Source organism: Talpa europaea, assembly GCF_964194135.1.
Source record: "Talpa europaea genome assembly, chromosome: 5".
In the NCBI taxonomy this organism is placed as follows: Eukaryota; Metazoa; Chordata; class Mammalia; order Eulipotyphla; family Talpidae; genus Talpa; species Talpa europaea.
This window is the reverse complement of record NC_140071.1, coordinates 61094466-61120919: the sequence shown is the minus strand read 5'-3', so window position 1 is coordinate 61120919 and position 26454 is coordinate 61094466.

Below are 26454 nucleotides of genomic sequence, written 5' to 3'. Positions count from 1 at the left end.
ACCCTAATTAATTATTAATTTGAAAGCAGTATAACTGGGAGCCTAAGATGGCAGAATAGGAAGAACTTGTGCTACCTCCTCTATGCTCACAACAAATCTATACCTAAATATGGACTAAACTGTACAGACGCTGACCTGAAACCCAGACAAGTAGTGCTTCCCCAACAAAGGATAAAAAGGTAACACCCAGAAGAATGGATGAGACAGATGCTCTCACCGAGGGAGGAATACCAGCACAAAGGCAGCAAGACCCAAAAGCTCTAGGTGTTGGACTTTTCCCTCAGAAACAGGAGGAAGGGTGTACCTAATATGCAATGCCCCAAGCCTGTGATTCTGCACAGCTGAGACAAGCTCTGGGACACCCTGGGACAGAGGGAAGTGAGCCCAGGAAAATGGAGAAGAAAGTAGAGACTAAGAGGCCCTTTAAGGATGAGACTAGATGCACTTGCTCTGGGACTCAAAACAATAACCCCTGTTTTGTTTTGTTTTTTTTAAAAATATTTATTTATTTATTTATACACGCACTGGGTATAGTCAGAAGCGCAGTAGGGTGAGAGAATTCACCAGAGCCAGAGCGAGGAACAGAACAGGCAGACTGACAAAATACTCTCCTGAGGGGAGCAGCGGATGCGGCAGGAGAGGTCTGTCGCGCCATGTGGGACACTATCTGGCGGCCAGGGATTGCACCGGCGCTGCAGAGGCTGCGGGCAGCTTTGCAGCCCAGTGTTCAACCGCTGCGCCACCAGGGAAGGCCCAATAACCCCTGTTTGAGCAAGGCAGAGCCCATATGAAGGAACCACGTGTAATATCCTTGCAGCACTGGCCTGGGAGGCAAAGAACACTAGGAAATCATGTGGCATTGGGGGTTACTGGAAGGCATTATGTAGGCAACCTTCAGAAACCTTGCCAATAACAGCATGGATGGGCACCATTTAGGAACCAATCTTCCATGCTATCATATCCCAAGGTCAAATCTCTGAAGAGCGTTTCATCCAGATTGTGAAAGTAGCCTGGCTAGCCAGGGGCCAAGAGACAATAAGCAAGAAGTTCCCCTGCCCACAAATAGGCTAGGCTCCTGCTATCTATCTAATGCCTGCATGCAGGCCAGCTCACAAACATGCCAGGACCTACTAAAACAGATGGCCACCAAGTGGATACTGCTACTAGCCCAACGTTTGCCAGAACCACCCCTGCAGCTCTCATGTGTGCTTTGTATCCTGCATCAGTGGATAATGGATAACGCCCCTTACATCGATGGATAAATCCTCCAGACAGAAATCAGTAAGAAAACCTCCATCTGAAATGACACATTTAGACTAGATGGACATAATTTAGATATACAGAACATTCTATCTCCATCCAGAGCAGTAAAACACACATTTTTCTGTAGTGCATATTGAATTTCTTTTAAGATTTATTTCTGCATACAAGAATTGGGGTACAGGCCAGAGGTGCTGGGGGTGAGAGGATTCACCAGAGACAGAGTGGAGAGCAGAACAGGCAGATCTACTGGAATACACTGCTGAGGGGAGCAGCGGGTATGACAGGGGAGGTCTGCTGCACTGTGTGGGGTCAGCTTCCTGGCCAGGAATCGAACTCGTCGTGCAGCAGCTGCTGACAGCTTCATAGTGCTGAGAGTTAATCCCTTGCACCACCAGGGAGGCTCACACATTGAACATTCTTAAGGATAGATCACATGTTGGGACAGAAAGCAAAGCTCAATAAATGGATTTTTTTATTAATTTTTTTTAAATTGAGGTAACATTTATGTGCAACAACTGTAGATGACTCAGAGGTAAAGGATCACATCTTTTCAGATATATTTTACCACCCCACACTGAACCACAAATGTAACCATAATTACATGGTCAACTGTGCCCCTAATTCCTTTGCTCTCTAACTTGTCCTTCCCCCACGGATAGCCTCAATTTTACAGTAAAATTTCTAAAGTTTGTTTTGGTTTGGTTTTCTCTGATCCTTGGTTTTGTTTCTCTGTAGTCTCTGGCTTATTTCATTTAGCATAATCTCCTTCCAGTTCCGTCCAAATCATCACAAATGGGAAGAGTTCATCTTTTTAAATTGTTGAGTACTATTCCATTGCACACACACACACACCTCATTTTCCTAATCAACTCCTCTGTCCTTTGGCACTTAGGTTGTTTCCATAACTTGACTTTTTTTTTAAAGATTTATTTATTTTATTTTTATACAAGCACTGGATACAGTCAGAGGCGCGGGAGGGTGAGAGAATTCACCACAGCGGAGAGCAGAACAGGCAGAGTGATGAGGTACACTGCTGAGGGGAGTAGCGGGTGGCAGATGTCTGCATGCCATGTGGGACCCTCACCTGGTGGCCGGGGATCAAACTGGCGCTGCAGAGGCTGCTGGCAGCTTTGTAAGCCAGTGCTCAACCACTGCGCCACCGCGGAGGCCCCCATAACTTGACTTTTGTAAATAGTATTGCAATGAATGTAAAAGTATATACATTAGTTTTAACTCAATTTATAAAACAAAAAAGGAAAACAATGTATCTTATCCCCAATAGACTGCAATGTGTTGGGTAGGAAGGTAGGAAAAATATTGCGTTGTGATTCATTCAATATTAATTGAATAAGTCAATGAAGTATTTCTAGATCTTTTAAAATAAATTGTCATGAATACTTACTACATATTTGGCTGGCTAAAAGAAATATTTCATTTGTTCCAAATGGCCTCTGTGAAATGATATACTTTTATTGTTTCTATTTTAGAAAAAGTAGAAATGGAAGTTTCTAGTAATGGGTAATGTGCCTAATGCTAGAGCTAGTGAAAGTTGCATTCGGAGTTTGAACACAAATCTTCCACATCTTAGTTACAACTGTGACTTAGAATTAAAATAAACATTAAAAAAATGCACATATAATTGTGTTTTTTGTTTGCTTGTGTGCATAATAAAAAATAAAGACTTAGCAATACTACATTTTGTACAAATGTGAAGGTACCACGATATGTGAACCATTGAGTCTTGAGAATTGGTACTCTTACAATCCTATGACCCTAAGATGGTGAAAATCTCTAGTTACTTAGTTGAAACATGTTAGGACAGAAATACCTGCTGAACCTGAGAGGATGGCCTGAGTCAGAGCTCACCGACCTTCCCCAAGAGGTCTGGGAACTCTGCCAGTGAGACTGAAGGATGAGTCATCCAGGGGAAACACTTACTCGCTGTGATTTATTAATGGACATTTTGTGATTTTGGTTTTAGTTGGAGCATTACGAGGGAGAAATGAGAATAACTTGGTCTTGAATTCCTGTATGATTTAGGCTTCTGGTCTTCAGAGATTTCTCTCAGGCCAACAAAAAGGCAAGATGTATTTGTCAAGAGATACCGCCCTTGGTTTCAACTGGAAATACACTGTGAGACAAGGATTCCATTGCAAGTGGTTTATGCAAGATCATCCCAGGAAACAACAGCAGGGGACTGAGTGAGTTAGGGCAAGAAAGGAAACCAATAAAGACTCAGTCATAAAGCAAGTGACTAATGTGGTTAACTGTTTTAAGTTGATGCTCATTACCTCTGGGAAACAGAGCCAATATAAAAGGTGGACCTCAAGTTACGTAACCCTCGGAGTCAGGCAGACGAGAGATTCTATCCATCAATCTCTTTTAGTGTCATTGGCTAATCTCTGAGATCAGTAACTGGCACTTCAACTGGCCAAGAATAAGCCAAATGCTTTCAATAGCTAGAGGTGCAGGCCAGAGGTGTGTGTGTGGGGGGCGTGGGGAGAGGGTGGTGAGAGGATTCACCAGAGACAGTGGGGAGCAGAACAGGCAGATCTACTGAAATACACTGCTGAGGGGAGCAGTGGGAGAGGCAGGAGAGGTCTGCTGAGCCATGTGGGTTTCTCCCTAGCCAGCTGGGGATCGATTTCATGCTGCAGTGTCTGTTGGTAGCCTGATAGTGCTGTATTTGACCCCTGCACCACCAGGAAGGTCCTATGCATATTCTTTAACATAGTGTAACTCTTAACACTTACAGGTATGGATGTCAAGTTGGTTTTTAACATATTCTCTTCCTTCTACCTATGCAATATCTCTAAATAACTTTGTCCTTGCTGTTGTTATTACTCTAGTTCAGATCCTTTTTCATCTCATTTGGATTAAACTTTATGACTTGCATCTTAAATTCCTGCCTGTTGTCATATGGATTTTACTGCAAAACACTTCATCTCTTGTCATTCCCTGCCCCCAACTCTTTGGCCAAAAAACCAAATTCTATGTTGTTCAGCCTGGGATTTGAAAGTTTCTTAGATGGGCTGCAGTCCATGCCGAGTCTCTTTAGCACCTTTGGAACAGTGTACTGTGCCCCTGTTGGTATTTATTTGTATTGATCCTTCCTGGAAGTTTCTTTCTTTCTGTGTACAGGACACCATTCTTTGAAAGTTTAAGTGTTAGAACAAAAAGTCTCTTCTGATATGTTAAAAATAATAATTTTTGCTACCTCATCTTGGCATAGTTTCACAGTCAATATCCGCATATTAGTTTTATCCATCGTAGTAGGTTGCATCTTTTACAGCTTCTTGCTCATGACAATGTTCCAAATATGTGGATTTTTTTTTTAAATGGCTAAAGGAAGGCAATTTATTTCTTCAGCTGGAACACCTAGATAATGAAGTTAAACATCTTTGTATTGTTCACTATCCATGAATACTGAGTGACTTTTAAGAGGTACAAATTAAGATATATTCTTAATGTCATGTAGCACATCTATAAATGATGCTGATGAGTCAAACAGGAATGTGTGAAAAGTCATTGTAAACTTTGACAGTTGCAGCCTTTAACAAGGCCTATAAATACCTAAAGAGGACTCTTGAAGACTGAAGGATGATATTAATGGAACACAATGTTCTATTTAGATTATTTAAACATATGATTTTGAAAATGCAAAATAGAATATTGTTTGTAATTTTCTACACACTGGGTCTGAGCTGATTATTTTCAAACCATTTGAAAAATAAGTAAATAAAAACATACATGACTGGTTTTAATGTTTTTGATCCCATGTAGTTTTTTTTCCCTTAGATCATAATTTTTTTTTTATAAATTTTATTGTTATATTCCCCATACAATTGCAGCCCCCCATTCTGACCCCAATCCCTCCCCTCCCGCCCCCGCCCCCGTAAAGGTGTCTCTGGTTCATAGTTTTTTGTTGATTTTGATTTTCACTTTCTTATAGTTATTCATTTTCCTGGTCCCTTATTTAAGTTTTCTAGATTCCTGCTATGAGTGAGACCATCCGGTATTTTTCTTTTTCTTTTTGGCTTATTTCGCTGAGCATGATCCCTTCCAGCGCCATCCATGTTGCAGCAAATTGCATGTGTTTATCTTTTTTGAATGCTGAGTAATATTCCATGGTATATATGTACCACATCTTCTGAATCCAGTCATCTATTTTTGGGCATTTGGGTTGTTTCCAAAGCTTAGCTATTGTAAACAGTGCTGCTATAAACATAGGGGTGCAGGTGTTCTTTGGAATTGATGTTTCTGTGTCCTTTGGGTAAATACCTAGGAGTGGAATTGCTGGATCATATGGAAGCTCTATGTTTAGTAGGTCCAGAAATCTCCACACAGCTTTCCACAGTGGTTGGACCAGTTTGCACTCCCACCAACAGTGCAGAAGAGTTCCTTTTTCTCCACACCCTCGCCAACATTTGTTGTTGCTAGTTTTTTTAATATGTGCCATTCTCACTGGTGTAAGATGGTATCTCATGGTAGTTTTGATTTGCATTTCCCTGATGACAAGTGATGTTGAACATTTTTTCATATGCCTGTTGGCCATTTGCATTTCCTCTTCAGAGAAGTTTCTTTTAAGCTCTTCTGCCCATTTTTTGACTGGATTATTTTATTTGTTGTTGCTGAGTCTCATCAGCTCTTTGCAGATTTTTGTGATCAGTCCTTTATCATTAGTGTTGGGTGCAAAAATGTTCTCCCAGTTGGTGGGGTTTCTCTTTGTTTTTGTTATTGTCTCTTTTGCTGTGCAAAAGCTCTTTAATTTGATGTAGTCCCAGCTGTTTATCTTTGCCTTCACTATCACTGCTTTGGGTGATGTGTCTGTAAAGATGTCTTTGATGTGCAAATCACGTAGTGTTTCGCCTATATTTCCTTCTATATATTTTATGGTTTCAGGTCTTATGTCTAGTTCTTTAATCCATTTTGAGTTGATTTTTGTGTATGGTGTGAGGTGGTGGTCAAGCTTCATTCTTTTGCATGTAGCGACCCAGTTTTCCCAGCACCATTTATTGAACAAACTTTCTTTGCTCCAATGCATATTCTTTGCTCCTATGTCAAAGATTAGTTGACCATAAATCTGTGGGTTTATTTCTGGATTTTCTATTCGATTCCATTGGTCTGTATGTCTGTTCTTGTTCCAATACCATGCAGTTTTGATGATTATGGCTTTGTAGTAGAGTTTGAAGTCTGGGAGTGTGATGCCTCCATTCCCTTCTTTTTTTTTCAGGAGAGCTTTGGCTATTCGGGGTTTTTTGTGATTCCATATGAATTTCATCAATAATTGTTCTATTTCTTTGAAGAATGACATTGAAATTTTGATTGGAATAGCATTGAATCTGTATATTGCTTTTGGAAGGATGGCCATTTTAATAATGTTTATTCTTCCAATCCATGAGCAGGGGATGTCTCTCCATTTCTTTGTGTCTTCTTCTATTTCTTTTAACAGTGTTTTATAGTTTTCTTTGTATAGGTCCTTTACCTCTTTTGTTAGATTTATTCCCAAATATTTGATTTTTTTTGTTTCAATAACAAAAGGGATGGTCTTTTTGATTTCTTCTTCTTCAGATTTATTGTTTGTGTATAGGAAGGCTACTGACTTTTGCGTGTTGATTTTGTATCCTGCCACTTTACTGAACTGATTGATGAGTTGAATTAGCTTTTCTGTGGAGTTTTTGGGGTTCTCTATGTATAATATCATATCGTCTGCAAATAGTGATAGTTTGACTTCTTCTTTTCATATTTGGATTCCTTGGATGTTTTTCTCTTGTCTTATTGCCCTGGCTAGGACTTCCAGTATTATATGGAAAAGCAATGGTGAGAGTGGACATCCTTGTCTTGTTCCAGATCTTAATGGAATTGCTTTCAGCTTTTCACCATTGAGAATGATACTGGCTGTTGGCTTGTCATAGATGGCCTTTATGATGTTGAGGTATGTTCCTTGTATCCCAAGAATTTCAAGGGCTTTTATCATGAATGGGTGTTGCACTTTGTCGAAAGCTTTCTCAGCATCTATTGATATTATCATATGGTTTTTATATTTCTTTTTGTTGATGTGTTGGATAACGTTGATTGATTTTCGGATGTTAAACCATCCTTGTGCCCCTGGAATGAATCCAACTTGGTCGTGGTGAATTATCTTATGGATACATTGTTGGATTCTGATAGCTAAAATTTTATTGAGGATTTTTGCATCAGTGTTCATTAGGGAGATTGGCCTGTAGTTTTCCTTTTTTGTGTTGTCCTTGTTCGGTTTTGGTATTAGTGTAATGTTGGCTTCATAGAACGTGTTTGGTATTGTCCCTTCCTTCTCAATTTTTTGGAAGAGTTTGTGAAGGATAGGCACTAATTCGTCTCTGAATGTTTGGTAGAATTCATTTGTAAATCCATCAGGTCCTGGGCTTTTGTTTTTGGGGAGGTTTTTGATTACCATTTCAATTTCGCTAATTGTAATTGGTCTGTTTAGGTGTTCTATTTCTTCTTTATCTAGCTTTGGGTGATTGTAGAGTTGTAGGAATTTGTCCATCTCCTCTAGATTGTTAAACTTGTTTCCATATAACTGTTCATAGTAGTTACTGATTATTCTTTTGATTTCTGCTGTGTCCGTTGTGATTTCTCCTCTTTCATTGATGATCCTGTTTATTTGTGCTTTCTCCCTTTTTTCCTTTGTGAGCCTGGCTAGGGGTTTGTCTATTTTATTGATTTTTTCAAAGAACCAGCTCTTGGTTTCATTGATCTTTTGGATTGTTTTTTTAGTTTCAATTTCATTTATTTCTGCTTTGGTTTTTATTATTTCTTTTCTTCTACTGGTTTTGGGGTTTTTTTGTTGTTCTTTTTCTAGATCTTTGAGCTTCGAGATTAGGTTGTTTCTTTGCGTTCTTTCTTGTTTCTTGATGTGAGCTTCTATTGCTATATATTTTCCTCTTATTACTGCTTTTGCTGCATCCCATACATTTAGGATATTGGTGTCCTCCTTGTCGTTCAATTCAAAAAATTTTTTAATTTCTTCTTTGATCTCCTCATTAGTCCAATGGTCTTCCAGTAGTGTGGTTTTTAATCTCCATGTGGTAGGAAAGTTCCTTGCCTTCTTTTTATGGTTTATTTCTAGTTTGATGCCTTCATGGTCAGAAAAGATGGTTGATATGATTTCAATCTTGGTGTATCTGTTGATGTTTGTCTTGTGCCCCAGTATGTGATCGATCCTGGAGAATGATCCGTGTGCGCTTGAGAAAAATGTGTACTCCGTTTTTTTGGGGTTTAGTGTTCTATAGATGTCTGTTAAGCCCAATTGCTCTAGGTCTTTATTTAGAGCTTTGGTTTCTTTACTTATTTTTTGTCTTGTTGATCTATCCATTGTTGATAGTGGTGTGTTGAAGTCTCCCACTACGTATGTGTTTTCTCTGATGTCTGTTTTCAGAGAGGACAACAGTTGTCTGATATATTTTGGTGCTCCTTCGTTTGGTGAGTATATGTTAATGAGTGTTATTTCTTCTTGAAGTATTGTCCCCTTGATCATAATGTAGTGACCATTGGGGTCTCTTTTTATCTTTTTGAGTTTGAAATCTGTTTTATCTGATATAAGTATAGCTGTTCCTGCTTTCTTTTTTGGTCCATTTGCTTGTAGGATTGTTTTCCATCCTTTAACTTTGAGCCTATTTTTATCTTTTGTAGCTAAATGTGTTTCCTGGAGACAGCAAAAGGTTGGGTTTTGTTTCTTAATCCAGGCTGCAACTCTGTGTCTTTTTATTGAAGAGTTTAGTCCATTTATATTTAGAGTTAATATTGATATGTTAACATCTGTATTTGCCATTGTGTTTGTCTTTCCTTTGATTTTATTTATTTATTCTTTTAATAACTTTTTTTTTTTTTGGCCTTCTTTCATTGTTATTCGTCGCTCTGAGGTTCTGGCTTTAGGACTCCTTGTAGTATTTTTTGGAGTGGGGGTTTAGTTGCAATGAAATTCCGGAGTTTCTGTTTGTCTGGGAAGGTCCATATTCTTTCTTCAAAGAGGAAGGAGAGCTTTGCGGGATAGAGTATTCTTGGTTGGCATCTGTTTTCTTGGAGTCTGTTGACTATGTCCCTCCACTCTCTCCTTGCCCGTAGTGTTTCTTCGGAGAAGTCTGATGTCAGCCTGATTGGTTTTCCTTTGAATGTTATCTGTTTCTTCCCTCTTGCCAGCTTCATTATTTTTTCCTTGTCCTGGATTCTTGGGAGCTTTACTATTATGTGTCTTGCTGTGTTTTTCCTTTCGTCGTGGAAGTTTGGTGTTCTTCTTGCTTCTTGTATATCAATTTTCAGCTCCTTCTTCACATTTGGGAAGTTCTCTTCAATTATCTCTTTGAATATTTTCTCTGTTCCTACATCTCTCTCCTCTCCTTCTGGTATTTCTATAACTCTTATATTTCCTTTCCTCATGGAGTCAGATAGTTCCCGAAGTCTTTCTTCGTTCTTTTTCCTTCGTACTTCTCTTTCCTTTTCTGTTTTGGTGCTTTTTATTTCTGTGTCTTCAAGATTACTTATTCGTTCTTCCATTTCATCTATTCTGCTTTCATTGCTTTTCCCAGAATTCTTTAGTTCTTCCATTAATTCTTTGATCTCCTGCATTTCTTTTACTTCCCTCTTTAGGGACTCAATTTCTTTCTTCTGACCATTGTTTTCCCTCTCTAGGGACTCAATTGCATTCTTCTGATCGTTGATTATTTTTCCCTTATCATTGTTTTCCTTTATGACTTCTGTCAGTTTTTTAATCACGGCAATTTTAAATTCTCTTTCTGGAAGGCTCAGAAATTCTTCCAAGTTATTGTCGTTGCAATCTGGGGGCTGGCTTTCTTTTTGTGGTGTGCTTTTTCTCTGGAGAGTTGCTAGGTTGCGTGTGGTTCTTCTCCTCCCTACTGTCTGTTTTCTAATTTGCCGTATGCGTTGGGACACTGTGTTGTTGGGACTGGCCGGCATCTTGGGTGGGCTTCTCTGTTCCCCTCTGGTTCTTCCAGGAGTCATCTGTCAGTTTCAAGCAGCCTTTACTGGAGAAAGGTCCCTGTTCTAAAATGCCGATGTGGGGACACACTCCCCTGTGCGCCTGGTCTGCCCCACCGGTGGGTTCCTGCTCCCCTCTGGGCTTGGACTGCAGGCCAGAGGGGGTCTGGCGTGGGCGAACTTCCCCCGCTCACCTCTGGCTCCTGAGGAAGCCTTCTGCAGGTAGTCTTTACTGAAGAAATGTCCCTGTTCTAAAATGGTGATGTGGGACACACTCCCTGCACTTCTGGTCTCAGGCACACTCTTCTGTGCGCCTGGTCTGCCCAGGCTGTGGGTGCTCGCTCTCCCTGTGGGCTCAGACTACTTGTTCGGAAGGGGCCCGGTGTGGGCTAACTCCCCAGCTGGCCACTAGCTCCTTCAGGAGCCTCTGCTGGGGTCAAGTCGCTAGGTGGCGCCAGAGATCTCTCCTAGAGCCCTTGGGGAGCTGATTTTCCACCCCGTGGGACAGGGAGCAGAGCGGGGATGGTAGGGTACACCTCAACGGCTTTGGGGTGCTGTGTCTGCCTTGTGCCCCACCGTCGTGGGGAACCCACGCCCCTAATTTCGTGCCCCGGGTCTCAGTTCCAAAGCCCTCAGTTCCAGGACGCGGGCTGTAGCCCAGATCAGTGGCGCGGGAATGGCGCCTTTTGAATCCCGCTCCCCTGCCTGGGCGCCTTGTTCCTTCTCACTCAGGGAGGGCCTCCGCCGTCTCCCCGCAAGCCTAGGTCGCAGGGGCGGGGACCTGGGCAGCTGCAATCCTAGCGCTGCTTTTGCGCAAGCTTACCGGGCGGCCGGGGCTGTGTGCTGGTGCTGGTCTCCTCCTGGGGGGCGGGGCTCTCTTTAATGGCGCCTGGAGCTCACCTCCGCGGCGGATCCTGCAGGGTTCGCCTCAGCTCCCGTTCACGGGGTGTGGTGGCTGAAATAGTTCCTTTCCACTCACAGTCCCACTTGCTGCGTCCGTTTTTCTTGTTGGGCGTTTTGGTTTGTTGTTTTCCTCCTCTCTGCCGGTCGGAGAGTGCCGCCTCTGTGGGCGGGGGAGGGGAGCAGGGTTCTGCGCTTCCCTCCCTTCTCGTCCTCTTTTATGGCAACTTTCTTCTTTGGGCAGTTTGCTGGAGTCGTCCGTTTATCTTCCGTGTCCCAGTTCTCACTGGGACCTGCCGCTTTTCCTCCCTATTAACTTTTTTTAATGGGAGATCTTACTCGCAGTGTCTCCTCGCCGCCATGTTGCTCCGCCCCCTTAAGTAGATCATAATTTTTGAACACAAACATTCGTCTTTCCATTATGGTCATTCAGTCTCCCTGTTTCTTTTCTCTTCCACGCCACGCCAAAGACCCCTTCGACCCGTTCCCTTGATCCCTCCTTCTTAAACTCAGACACTTCATTTATTAGTGTGTTCAATAAATTTTATAGGTGTTTTACTTACTGATTTGTCTGCTATGGAAATGTCCAAGTCTGTCTTTGACATTCTGATTTGCTTTACTATCTGTAATACTGTCTGTAAATGGCAATGTTTTATTTTTCCTTATAGCTGAAAAGTATTCCATTGGGTGGATATACAATTTCTCCTGGATCTAATCCTCTGTCAGTGGACACTTAGGTAGTTTCCATATTCTAGTAATTACAAACAATACTTTCATAAACACTGTAGAGAATGTAATTTTTTGAGTTGGTGGTTTCATATATTTTGGATAGATGCCCAAGAGTGGGAATATTGGGTAATATAGTATTTCCACTTTTATTTTTTTTTTTTAAATATTTATTCATGCATACAAGGGCTGGGGTACAGGCCAGAGGTAGGCGGGGGAGGATCCATCAGAGACAGAGTAGGGAACAGAACAGGCAGACTGACTGAAACACACTGCTGAGCGGAGCAGCGGGTGAGCCACAAGAGGTCTGCTGCACCATATGGGTTTCTCCCTGGCAGGCCCGGGATCGAACTCATTCTGCAGAGGTGGATTGCTTCACAGTGCGGTGCTGTAGGGTAAATGGTTTTTCAGGCTTTTCTGCCCTCCCACCATTAGGATTGCCCTGCCTGATGAGTCACCTGCAGTAGTTACATTGTTGCAAACTATCTTGTTTACTTCTGTGGGCCATGGGAGGAGTATTGAGATAGTCACCAGAAGAAGCCGGAGAAGAAGCAAAAGGGAAGCAGGAGAGAGGCAGGGAGAGAGAAGGCGAGAGAGAAGCTAGAGAAGCCCAGAGTGAAGACTTGCTGGGGGCTTGGAAGCCTAGTGGCCTCCTGGCCCCACCCTGGCACTCCTGCCTGCCATGTACCTGGGTGCTGCACTACATGTAAAGCTCAATAAAAGCCTGAGAAACCTACCAAGGTCTCCAGGACTCCTCCTTCACCCAACTGCCGGATCAGAAAACCTGCTGTGTGCCCATCCTGCCCCTACAAGTCCTTAACCCCTTGCACCACCAGGGAGGCCTCCACTTTTGTTTTTTTAAGGTAAATTCAGATAGCTCTCCAAAATGGCTATAGCAGTTTACATTCCCACCAACTATGTAATAAAGTTCCTATTTCTCTGCATCCTCTTCAGCATTTGTTATCGGGGGTCTTTTTGATATGTGCCACCCTCTCAGATGTAAGATGATATCTAATTGTGTATTTGATCTCATCTCCCTTTTCAAAAATGATAATGAACACTTTTTCATGGATCTGTTGCCTCACTCTGTTACCAGAAGATAGCACATCAATTGGATAGCTTCTGGAGAGCCTCTTTGGTGAATTGTAGGTTTAGATCTACTGCTCATTTATTTATTAGCTTGTTTTTATTATCCAGTTGAGTAAGTTTTTATATATATTTTTGGATAGTAACCCCTTGTTGGTTATAGAATATGTAATATAACCCCTTGTTGGTTATATACTGTGTAAATATTTGTTCTGATTTGGTAGGATGTCTTTTTAATTCACTCATGTTTTCTTTCCCCGTGTAAAGACTTTTTAATTTGAGGTAATCAGTTTTTAATTTACTCATATTTTCTTTTCTTGAATAAAGACTTTTTAATTTGAGGTAATCCCAATTGTTTATTTTTGCCTCTATTTCCCTTGTCATAGGGGTTGAGTCTACAAAACTTTTTATCATTGATATCACGAGGCATATCGCCAATGCTCTTTTCTATATATCTTATTGCTGTGGGCCATATGTCTAAGTTCTTAGTCCATTTAGACTATATTTTGGTTTGAGGAGTTAGAGAATGATCCAGCTTCATTCTTTCACATGAGACTGTCCATTTTCTTCTTTTTCTTTTTTTTATAATAAATTTTATTTTTATATTCCCCATACATTTGCAACCCCCTTATTTTGAGCCCAATCCTCCCCTCCTGCCCCCTAGCCCCCATAGACTGTCTCTGGTTCATAGTTTTTTGTTGATTTTGATTTTCACTTTCTTATAGTTATTCATTTTCCTGGTCCCTCATTTAAGTTTTCTAGATTCCTGCTATGAGTGAGACCATCCAGTATTTTTCTTTTTCTTTCTGGCTTATTTTGCTGAGCATGATCCCTTCCAGTGCCATCCATGTTGCTGCAAATTGCATGTGTTTATCTTTTTTGAATGCTGAGTAATATTCCATGGTATATATGTACCACATCTTCTTGATCCAGTCATCTATTTTTGGGCATTTGGGTTGTTTCCAAAGCTTAGCTATTGTAAACAGTGCTGCTATAAACATAGGTGTGCAGGTGCTCTTTGGAATTGAAGTTTCTGTGTCCTTTGGGTAAATACCTAGGAGTGGAATTGCTGGATCATATGGAAGCTCTATGTTTAGTAGGTCCAGAAATCTCCACACAGCTCTCCATAGTGGTTGGACCAGTTTACACTCCCACCAACAGTGCAGGAGAGTTCCTTTTTCTCCACAACCTCGCCAACATTTGTTGTTGCTAGTTTTTTTAATATGTGCCATTCTCACTGGTGTAAGATGGTATCTCATGGTAGTTTTGATTTGCATTTCCCTGATGACAAGTGATGTTGAACATTTTTTCACATGCCTGTTGGCCATTTGCATTTCCTCTTTAGAGAAGTTTCTTTTTAGCTCTTCTGCTCATTTTTTGACTGGGTTATTTTCTTTGTTGTTGTTGAGTCTCATCAGCTCTTTGCAGATTTTTGTGATCAGTCCTTTATCATTAGTGTTGGGTGCAAAAATGTTCTCCCAATCAGTGGGGTTTCTCTTTGTTTTTGTTATTGTCTCTTTTGCTGTGCAGAAGTTCTTTAATTTGATGTAGTCCCAGCTGTTTATCTTTGCCTTCACTATCACTGCTTTGGGTGATGTGTCTGTAAAGATGTCTTTGATGTGCATATCACATAGTGTTTCGCCTATATTTCCTTCTATGTATTATATGGTTTCAGGTCTTATGTCTAGTTCTTTAATCCATTTTGAGTTGATTTTTGTGTATGGTGTGAGGTAGTGGTCAAGCTTTTGCATGTAGCAACCCAGTTTTCCCAGCACCATTTATTGAACAAACTTTCTTTGCTCCAATGCATAGTCTTTGCTCCTTTGTCAAAGATTAGTTGACCATAAATCTGTGGGTTTATTTCTGGATTTTCTATTTGATTCCATTGATCTGTATGTCTGTTCTTGTTCCAATACCATGAAGTTTTGATGATTATGGCTTTGTAGTAGAGTTTGAAGTCTGGGAGTGTGATGCCTCCATTCCCTTCTTTCTTTTTCAGGAGAGTTTTGGCAATTCGGGGTTTTTTGTGATTCCATATGAATTTCATCAATAATTGTTCTATTTCTTTGAAGAATGACATTGAAATTTTGATTGGAATAGCATTGAATCTGTATATTGCTTTTGGTAGGATGGCCATTTTAATAATGTTTATTCTTCCAATCCATGAGCAGGGGATGTCTTTCCATTTCTTTGTGTCTTCTTCTATTTCTTTTAACAGTGTTTTATAGTTTTCTTTGTATAGGTCGTTTACCTCTTTTGTTAGATTTATTCCCAAATATTTGATTTTTTTTGTTTCAATAATAAAAGGGATGGTTTTTTTGATTTCTTCTTCTTCAGATTTATTGTTTGTGTATAGGAAGGCTACTGACTTTTGCGTGTTGATTTTGTATCCTGCCAATTTACTGAACTGATTGATGAGTTGAATTAGTTTTTCTGTGGAGTTTTTGGGGTTATCTATGTATATTATCGTATCATCTACAAATAGTGATAGTTTGACTTCTTCTTTTCCTATTTGGATTCCCTGGATGTCTTTCTCTTGTCTTATTGCTCTGGCTAGGACTTCCAGTATTATATTGAAAAGCAGTGGTGAGAGTGGACATCCTTGTCTTGTTCCAGATCTTAATGGAATTGCTTTCAGCTTTTCACCATTGAGAATGATACTGGTTGTTGGCTTCTCATAGATGGCCTTTATGATGTTGAGGTATGTTCCTTGTATCCCAAGAATTTCAAGGGCTTTTATCATGAATGCGTTTTGTACTTTGTCGAAAGCTTTCTCAGCATCTATTGATATTATCATATGGTTTTTATATTTCTTTTTGTTGATGTGTTGGATAACGTTGATTGATTTTCAGATGTTAAACCATCCTTGTGTCCCTGGAATGAATCCAACTTGGTCGTGGTGAATTATCTTATGGATACATTGTTGGATTCTGATAGCTAAAATTTTGTTGAGGATTTTTGCATCAGTGTTCATTAGGGAGATTGGCCTGTAGTTTTCCTTTTTTGTGTTGTCCTTGTTTGGTTTTGATATTAGTGTAATGTTGGCTTCATAGAACGTGTTTGGTATTGTCCCTTCCTTCTCAATTTTTTGGAAGAGTTTGTGAAGGATAGGCACTAATTCGTCTCTGAATGTTTGGTAGAATTCATTTGTAAATCCATCAGGTCCTGGGCTTTTGTTTTTGGGGAGGTTTTTGATTACCATTTCAATTTTGCTGCTTGTAATTGGTCTGTTTAGGTATTCTATTTCATCTTTATCTAGCTTTGGGTAATTGTAGAGTTGCAGGAATTTGACCATCTCCTCTAGATTGTTGAACTTGTTTCCATATAACTGTTCATAGTAGTTACTGATTATTCTTTTGATTTCTGCTGTGTCTGTTGTGATTTCTCCTCATTCATTTTTTGTTGTTCTTTTTCTAGATCTTTGAGCTTCGAGATTAGGTTTTTGCTTTGAGTTCTTTCTTGTTTCTTGATGCGAGCCTCTATTGCTATATGTTTTCCTCTTATTACTGCTTTTGCTGCATCCCATACATTTAGGAAATTGGTGTCCTCCTTGTCATTCAATTAAAAGAATTTTTAATTTCTTCTTTGATCTCCTCATTAGTCCAGTGGTCTTCTAGTTGTGTGGTTTTCAATATCCATGAGGTAGGAAAGTTCCTTGCCTTCTTTTTATGGTTTATTTCTAGCTTGATGCCTTCATGGTCAGAAAAGATGTTTGGTATGCTGCAACTCTGTGTCTTTTTATTGAATAGTTTAATCCATTTACATTTAGGGTTAATATTCGTATGTTAGCATCTGTATTTGTCATTGTGTTTGTCTTTCCTTTGATTTTATTTATTCTTTTAATATCTTTTTTTTTCCTTGCCTTCTTTCGTTGTTATTCGTCCCTCTGAGGTTCTGGCTTTAGGATTCCTTGTAGTATTTTTTGGAGTGAGGGGTTATTGGTAATGAAGTTCCATAGTTTCTGTTTATCTGGGAAGGTCCTTATTCTTTCTTCATAGAGGAAGGAAAGCTTTGCGGGATAGAGTATTCTTGGTTGACATCTGTTTTCTTGGAGTCTGTTGACTATGTCCCTCCACTCTCTCCTTGCCCGTAGTGTTTCTTCAGAGAAGTCTGATGTCAGCCTGATTGGTTTTCCTTGGAATGTTATTTGTTTCTTCCCTCTTGTCAGCTTCATTATTTTTTCCTTGTCCTGGATTCTTGGGAGCTTCACTATTATGTGTCTTGCTGTATTTTTCCTTTCGTCATGGAAGTTTGGTGTTCTTCTTGCTTCTTGTATATAAATTTTCAGCTCCTTCTTCACATTTGGGAAGTTCTCTTCAATTATCTCCTGGAATATTTTCTCTGTTCCTACATCTCTCTCCTCTCCTTCTGGTATTCCTATAACTCTTATATTTCCTTTCCTCATGGTGTCCGATAGTTCCCGAAGTCTTTCTTCATTCTTTTTCCTTCGTACTTCTCTTTCCTTTTCTGTTTTGGTTCTTTTTATTTCTGTGTCTTCAAGAGAGCTTATTCGTTCTTCCATTTCATCTATTCTGCTTTCACTGCTTTTCCCAGAGTTCTTTAGTTCCTCCATTTATTCTTTGATCTCCTTCATTTCTTTTACTTCCCTCTTTAGGGACTCAATTTCATTCTTCTGATCGTTGATTATTTTTCCCTTATTATTGTTTTCCTTTATGAGTTCTGTCATTTTTTTAATCATGGCAATTTTAAATTCTCTTTCTTGAAGGCTCAGAATTTCTTCCAAGTTACTGTCGTTGCAATCTGGGGGCTGGTTTTCTTTTTGTGGTGTGCTTCTTCCCTGAGGAGTTGCTATGTTGCGTGTGGTTCTACTCCCTACTGTCTGTTTTCTAATTTGCCGTATGCGTTGGGACACTGTGTTGCTGGGACTGTACGGCATCTTGGGTGAGCTTCTCTGCTCCCCTCTGGCTCCTCCCGGAGCCATCCGTCAGTTTCAAGCAGCCTTTACCGAAGAAAGGTCCCTGTTTTAAAATGCCGATGTGGGGACACACTCCCCTGTGCTCCTGGTCTGCCCCAGCGGTGGGTTCCCTCTCCCCTTCTGGGCTTGGACTGCAGGCCAGAGGTGTTCTGGTGTGGGTGAACTTCCCCAGCTCACCTCTGGCTCCTGAGGGAGCCTTCTGCAGGCAGTCTTTACTGATGAAATGTCCCTGTTCTAAAATGGCGATGCGGGCCACACTCCCTGCGTGTCCAGTCTCAGGCACACTCTTCTGCGCACCTGGTCTGCCCAGGCTTTGGGTACTCGCTCCCCCTGTGGGCTCAGACTACTGGTCGGCAGGGGCCCGACGTGGGCTAACTTCCCAGCTGGCCACTGGCTCCTCCAGGAGCCTCTGCTGGTTTCAAGTCGCTAGGTGGCGCCAGAGATCTCTCCTAGAGCCCTTGGGGAGCTGTTTTTTTTTTCCACCCTGTGGGACAGGAAACAGAGCGGGAATGGTAGGGTAAACCTCAACAGCTTTGGGGTGCTGTGTCTGCCTTGAGCCCCACCATCGTGGAGAACCCACGCCCTGAATTTTGTGCTCCGTATCTCAGTTCCAAAGTCCTCAGGTCCAGGACGTGGGCTGAAGCCCAGTTCAGTGTCCACAGAATGGCGTCTTTTGCACCCCGCTCCCGTGCCTGTGTGCCTGGTTCCTGGATACTCAGTGAGGGACTTTCACATCAGTGAGGGTCTTCGTGCGCGTCTCCCTGCAAGCCTAGGTCGCAGGCGCGGGGACCTGGGCAGCCACGATCCCAATCCACGTTTGCTTTTCAACCACGCTGCTTTTCCGCGCTATCCAGATCCGGATCCGCGTTTGCTTTTCCAGCATGCCGCTTTTCCGCAGCTTACTGGTGGCCTGGGGCTGTGTGCTGGTGCTGGTCTCCTCCTGGGTGGGGGCTCTCTTTAATGGCGCCCGGAGCTCACCTCCGTGGCGATTCCTGCAGGGTTCTCCACAGCTCCCGTTCACGGGGTGTGGGGGCTGCAATAGTTCCTTTCCACTCACAGTCCCGCTTGCTGCGTAGTTTGTTCTTGTTGGTCATTTTAGTTTGTTGTTTTCCTCCTCTCTGCCGGTCGGAGAGTGCAGACTCTGTGGGTGGGGGAGGGGAGCAGGGTTCTGCGCTTTCCTCCCTTCTGGTCCTCTTTTATGGCAACTTTCTTCTTCGGGTAGTTTGCTGGAGTCACCTGTTTATCTTCCGTGTCCCAGTTCTCACTGGGACTTGCCGCTTTTCCTCCCTATTAACTTTTTTTAATGGGAGGTCTTACTCGCAGCGTCTCCTCTCCGCCATGTTGCTCCGCCCTCCCTCCCTCTCCCCCTTTTTTGTGGAATCCATTCTTAGATTTTAATTATCCTTGTGTAAGGGGGAAAAGGATGTCCTAAAGCTAATTCCATGCAGGCTTTGTGGACTCCACCCCCACTCCAGACCAAAGCCATCAGGACATTGGGAAAGACAAATCCCATCACCACCAAAGGGAAGGTTTCTGGAATCTGAGGGTGGAGTTAAGCAGCCAGGTTTGGTATAAAACCAGACATGTGGGCTTTGGGGGGGCGCCCTTTTGGTTCTCCACCAGCTCGCGGCTCTTGTCCAGCTCTCAGACTGCCATTGGGTTTCCAGGTCGGGGGATTGTGTAGGACGCATTTAAGATTTTATTTCCCTATTTTCTCCCTGAGTTGTACATTTCCTCATTTCCCCTTCCCTTGTAAATAAACCTTTTATTAACCTTTTGTGTGTGCCTACAGTGGGGTATTAATAAGTCCCTTTTAAGCGTGCGGGTGAGGACCCACAGCCAGGCAACCCGTTTTATATTGGGGATGCTCTGTAACACTTGTATTACTATATTAAATAATTTATATTTCCATTTCCTTGGCATCTCTTAGAGTCTGTCTTCTCTTACCAGTGTCTTAAAATACTGGAGTAGGATAATATATAGATTAATTTTTCCTCTGATTTAAATTTCATCTTCTCACTCCTTGCTCCTCACCCTTACCTATCTTAGATGAAGTACTCACATTCAATCTGGTAGGCCTTTTTAACTCACCACACATGGCTTCAGTTATCAATTGCTGTGGTAGGCAGAGTCCTGGAGGTGTTTCTTCAAGACTCCCATCCTCTGTAATTCAACAAAGCTCCTATCAAAGGTACTACTGGGAAGAAACAAATGCAGATCCATTTACTTATGGATCTTAAATAAGATGATCACCTTATTTTATCCATGTGGGCCCAGTAGAATCATATGAACTCTGAAAAACAGAGGCCAATAGAATAGAAAGTCCTTTCATGGCTTTCATCAGGGTGTGGTATGGTAATACACTTCTGAAGAGATGTGAACCTATTCCCCTACATCTACAGTTGTAAACCAGTGTTACCCCTAAACAAACAAAAACAGACAAACAAAATCTCTTGCAAAAGACCCAAGAATAGGATGGATCTTCATGTTTGATGAAATCATTTGACTCAATAGTTGTGGGACTTCAGCTACAAGCTTGCCTGGTTCTCAGTTTACAGTTGTAAACCAGTGTTACCCCTAAACAAACAAAAACAGACAAACAAAATCTCTTGCAAAAGACCCAAGAATAGGATGAATCTTCATGTTTGATGAAAACATTTGACTCAATAGCTGTGGGACTTCAGCTACAAGCTTGCCTGGTTCTCAGTGGCAGCAGACAAGAAAACAGGTCATGAAGTACACAAGTGGGGAGCAGGAACAAGTCTTTATCATGAGGCAGCAGGAGATACACAGGTAGTAGCAGCAGCACCCAGCAGTACCAGTCCTCCTGAGTTCTGACCACAGCATTTTCCCCATGCCCTGCGCCTTGCGAGTGGCCATAAGGGGCCTGTGAGAAGCTGTGAGATACCCTCTCCTCTGCCCCTGCAGGAAATCAATTAGCTTTTATATGATTTATAGACAAAGCTGCACTGGGTCAAGTTTAGGCCTTGCTTATAGAAGTCTGTTTCACTCATGTGAACTGTATACATCAAGGCTACATATTACTGCTACTCTCTGCATATGCAGACTACATCTCAAGTCTACATGTTAACTACTAGGCCACGTGTGATGGAAGGTCATGGCAAAAAATAGTCTGAGAAAAATCTACGTTTTCCTGTGGGCCCCACACACTGGATTTGTAGCCCAGATGGCATAGTAAATGAGTTACTTGATCAATCCCTGTGGCTCACACATATGACAACAAAGGAATTTAAAAGGAAGGGGAAAAGCCAATTTCAAAAACATGATGAACATTTCCATGAAGCAAGAAAGTGATAGAAACATAATATAGTGCACAGGGCTGAATCTCTAGCTTATTGATCCCTGAGTTGTTTATGCCTGAGATGTGGGATCTTGTAGGGGGAAGGGTGTGGGAAGGAAAGGCAGAAGTGATAGTTGGGATGGGACTCCTTCCCATGTGAAAAGAGACTTAAAATAATAGCACTGAAGCTACACAGATACACCTGACCTCTGCTTTGTGTTTGAGAAAGGAAACAATACACAGCCATGGAACCAACAATTGAGTTAAGGGATCATTTATTCTGAACATAACATAATATATAAAATAAAATAACTCCATAAACAGGACCCCAAACCACTGTGATTAAGATTCTGGTTTGTTAGGTTCTTCATGAGGCGCCTGCAAAATCATTAGACTGACAAGGATATGGGAAGGGGGTGAAGAATAAAAATGAAAAGACCTCTTACTAACAATAGTTTGTAATCTGCCTCCCAAAAAAAATAGTCATGAAGAAATCCAATACCAGAAAAGACAGACAACAAAATCAGTGGTCAAAGCAGGAATTTACTCCAAATGAAAAAGATTAAAAAAAGTAAGGTTAGGATGTTCAAAGAGATGTAATGAAGCAAATTTTCCATTTTAAAAGAATGACAAATTAGTAATCAATACCAGCTAAAAATAAAATAATAGACATAGATATGAAATAGAATTGATTATAAATCTTAGAAATGAAAAATATAGTCATTGAAATAAAAAAAATTACTTCAATTATCCATTTTGGTATAAGAAATGATCCCCAAAGCTTAAAATTAGCCTTCTCATCATTCTGGGTCAGGTCTTTTGGCAGTGCTCAACTAGGAGCATTAGTTGGGGTGATTTACTTGTCTAGTCATTTGGACGAAAAAGTTCCAGAAGTCTTCATTCACAAATTCCAGGCAGGCCTATACCTCTTATGTCTTCACATGGTGACTTATATTCATTACTATAGACCACGCCTCTTAAAAGCATGGTGAGAAAATATGAAAATAAAATTCCAGTCTTCTTAAAGAAATAGAGTTGACACTGTGTCACTTCTGCCACTCTATTGCTCAAACAAGTCATTGAGATGATCCAGATTCATGGGGAAGAGGCATGCACTCAATATTTTCCTGATGCATGCCTTACTTAAAAAAGAAGTGGGATGGGAGATAGTATGCAGTCATATTTGAAAAAAAGATTAGTGAACTGAATAAACTTGATAGAGAAAAAAATCAGTAAATTGGAAGATGTTATTAAGAAATTAATCTAGAAAACATTATGAAAGATAAAATAAACAGCCAGTTGAAAGAATAGATTGATAGGAAGAATAGAGTTGAATGATTTACAAAGAAGTAATGTTTGGTGAGATAACTGCTAAAATTTTCCCAAAACTGAAGAAATAGTGAATCTTAAGATAAAAATAACTCTGGGTAAAAAACAAAATAAATAGTAATCAATTGATACTTAGAAATACTATTGTTACAGGGCAGCCCTGATATAAAACGGGTTGCCTGATTGTGGGTCTTCACCGGCGCTTAAAAGGGACTTAATACTCCACTGCAGGCACACACAAAAGGTTAATAAAAGATTTATTCACAAGGGAAGGAGAAATGAGGAAATGTACAAGTCAGGGAGAAAAGTGGGAGATAAAGTCTTAAATGCTACCTATCCGTTGCAACTATCTGGAATCCCAAATGGCACTCTGAGAGCTAGCGGTATGAAGAGCTATGAAGCCAGGAGGCGAGCGAAAGACCCCAAGGCCCACGTGTCTAGTTTTTATACCAAACCTGGCTGCTTAATTCCACCCTCAGGTCCCAGCAGCCTTCCCTTTGGTGGTGACAGGATTTGTCTTTCCCAATGACTTGATGGCTTTGGTCTGGAGTGGGGTTGGAGTCCACAAAGCCTGTATGGAAGTAGCTCAGGACATCCTTTCCCCCTAACGCTATGATCAAATTGCAAAATGTCAGCAAACTATTTAAAGCTATTGGAGTTCCTCTACAATGGTATGAGAAATGAAACTTTGATAAATTCCATATTGCAATGAATACTTTAAATGTATTGCTAGAAAATGATCTTCATTTTAGAATTTATATCTAAATTATAAATCAAGAATGCTGGCAAATATAAGACATATTCAGTCATTTAAACCTTAAAAACTTTATGATCCACAGACCCCAATTAATATTGTAAGAAAAGAAAAAGAAAGTGAACAGCAACCCAAAGTGGAGAATGGTGAGGTGGGGGTGGGGGACATAGTGGACCCAATGAAGCACAGTAGAGGATTATTGGGGTTTTAGTGTTGGACTTAGTGTGAAAACATAGTGTTGGGCTTGGTGTGAAAACTTTGTGGAAGTTTGAACTTATAACCCTAAAACAAATACAAAGATATAAACCACCTTTACTTCAATAAACGTATTTGGAAAGCAAAACAAACAAACAAAAATAACTAAAAGCAGGGAATCAGGAAACAGTGGCACCCATAGAAATTGTAAGTGTTGGTAAGCTTAATTATGTTCAGTAAAATGAAAAACAGTCCTACAGCTTAGTTTTGAAAATTATTGATACTAAAAGTTTAAACAAGATACGAATATGAGAATGGTAATGTAACAGACTACCAAGGTCCTTGGAAGAAGGTCGAGAGGAAGATCAAAACTAAGGCTACGAGAGAGGCTGAGGGAAGCTTGAGGGCAAATTGTGGAGGGGACCCAATGTATGGTAGAGCATGGTGGTGGGAATGGCTATTGACAAACATCTGAAGAGACAGGCTCCTAAATCTTTGAATTACATGCAATGCTGTAAAACAATTTTACCCCAATTAAATAAAGTTTAAAAAATAAGTATACAAAATATGTGGCAGCTATAGCTTTGTTAGAACAATTTAGGATTAATTTTATATGTTAAAATTTAAGATTAAATTTAAGATTAAAAATCAACAGAGATTGGTGTAGAAAATATAGAATATTTTTTTCAAATCAACCAAAGGCAGAGGATTAAAAAGAAAAGGAATGGGAAAGTAACAGAAAAGATAAGATAAAGGTATCAGAGATAAGTCAAATGTAACTGAAATCCCAGTTGTATAAATGATTTAAACTCACTTATCAGATGATCAGATTAGATATCATAAAACCAAGCTATATATTAGTGAAAAGCTATAAATATGGAAAATATGTAAAACAAATATGCAGAGATAGTGACACTATATAATAATACAATGAACAGCCTATCAAGAAGACATAATAATGATTATTGACTTTTATTCACATCATAGCTTCAAGATATATAAAACCCAAATTGAGAGAATTAGACAATCAGTTATGTCCACAATTTAATAAAGATTCTATCAGAAATAGGTAACTTCTAATGTAATAGACTAAAACCTAATAATCATATATAGCAGAACCTTTGTGTGTCATATGGGTTACAGATGTGGCTGTGTCCTCAGCTTTGTGACTATCAGGTGGTTCAGGAGACTTAGAACATCCCTCTTGTCTCCTGCAATTGTGAGTTGCTTAAAACACTTAAAAAAAAATTATGGATGAGCTGAAATTGGTGAGCAAAGACTAAAAAAGAAAACATAATACCTAGCATAGGGAGCAGAGCCAGACAAATAGTACATTCCTGTATACTTTCAAAGTATTCAAATTGGTATAAACGCTCTCTACAATAATTTGAAATGTTTATTTGAAAGTCTTGGAATTTTTAATGCATTGATTCAATAATAAAAATTCTAGAAAGTTGTATTAAGATAATAGCTACATAAATGGGGCCTCCCTGGTGGTGCAAGAGGTTAAGTGTCAGCACTATGAAGCTATCTGCAGCCACTGCAGCACGAGTTCTATCCCCGGCCAGGGAAGTGACGCACATGGCGCAGCAGACCTCTTCTGCCTCACCCGCCGCTCCCCTCAGCATTGTATTTCCCTCAGCCCGCCTGTTCTGCTCCCCATTCTGTCTCTGGTGAATCCTCTCACCCACCCACCCCCACACACCTCTGGCCTATACCCCAGCTCTTGTATGCATAAATAAATAAATCTTTTAAAAGACTTAAAAAACAGTTACATGAATGGGCAACTGTATATGTGTATGGATGTTCACCACGTGTTATGAGTATGAGAAAAACTGAAAATAGCTTAAAAGTTAAAATGTGGTATTGGATAAAACTTATTTATAGTTATATGATAGAGTAACAGCTGGCATTAAAAGATATAAGAATGAAACAGCAGGTATTTGTTTTCTTAGCACAGCTCCTCCAACCCAGACTTGTGAAGACATTGCTAAATCAATGAAAACATTCTTTTTCACCTAGAATATCATTTCAGAATCCTTTTAATATCAGATTCTAAGCAGCCATACTCAGGATCAGAAATAAAAGGAAACATGAAACTTATGAGCCATACCTATTATAGAGCAATAGCTAAGGACTTCAAAAAATGTTATTTTTTAATCTTCTTACTTTTACTTTCCACAGTGATGGTGTATTACTTTTGAAATAAGAAAGATAAAATGATTTACTCATTCTGAAAGCTCCAGCATCTAAGAATCCTTCCTCACTTTGAATCAATTTCTCCCTGGACTCCTGTAGGTGTGTGAGCTGCTTTCATTGCAGTTAATCCAAATTTGACCTTTATGAGAGTAATCTGTATAGGTGCGTTTTTCCCCTTTACTTTATAGATCGGAGACTCTGGCATGTATTCCTCAGTGTAAGTGGATGCTCTTAATAGGTGCTAGAACACATATTGTTGAATTGGAACACATTTTCATCTAAGTCAGAGACCAATCACTCCATATATCCTATGCTCAAGCAGAGTCAGTAATTGGAAAAGACTGATTCCAAGTGCCTACAAAAACTTGAAGGAAAAGAAACTACCTGTCTCTGCTCAGCATACTTCTTTCATCCCTTTCTACAGCTCTCCTCATGCAACATTTTCATTTTCTACAAACAAAGGCAGATATTTTATTTCCACTGTGTAGAAATTGGTAGGATGGAATTTAGTCAATAAGTTTTCTGTTTTCTGTCTGAAACTGAGGAAGTGTTCATCTTTTCAGAGGTTCTTGAAGACTGCAGTGGTAAACTGCTTTCACCTCTGAACCCTGTGTTATAAAGAAAAGTCGAGTCGAAATCATTTCTCCACAAGGCACACGCGGTGCTCCGAAAAAACAGTTCCCCATTCCAACACCTTTGTCTTTATCTTCAGGACTCATTTCTGGTAGAGGTATATGGAAGACGAAATAACATGAAGGCACCACCAGAAGTGGGGCATGGGGTGGGGTG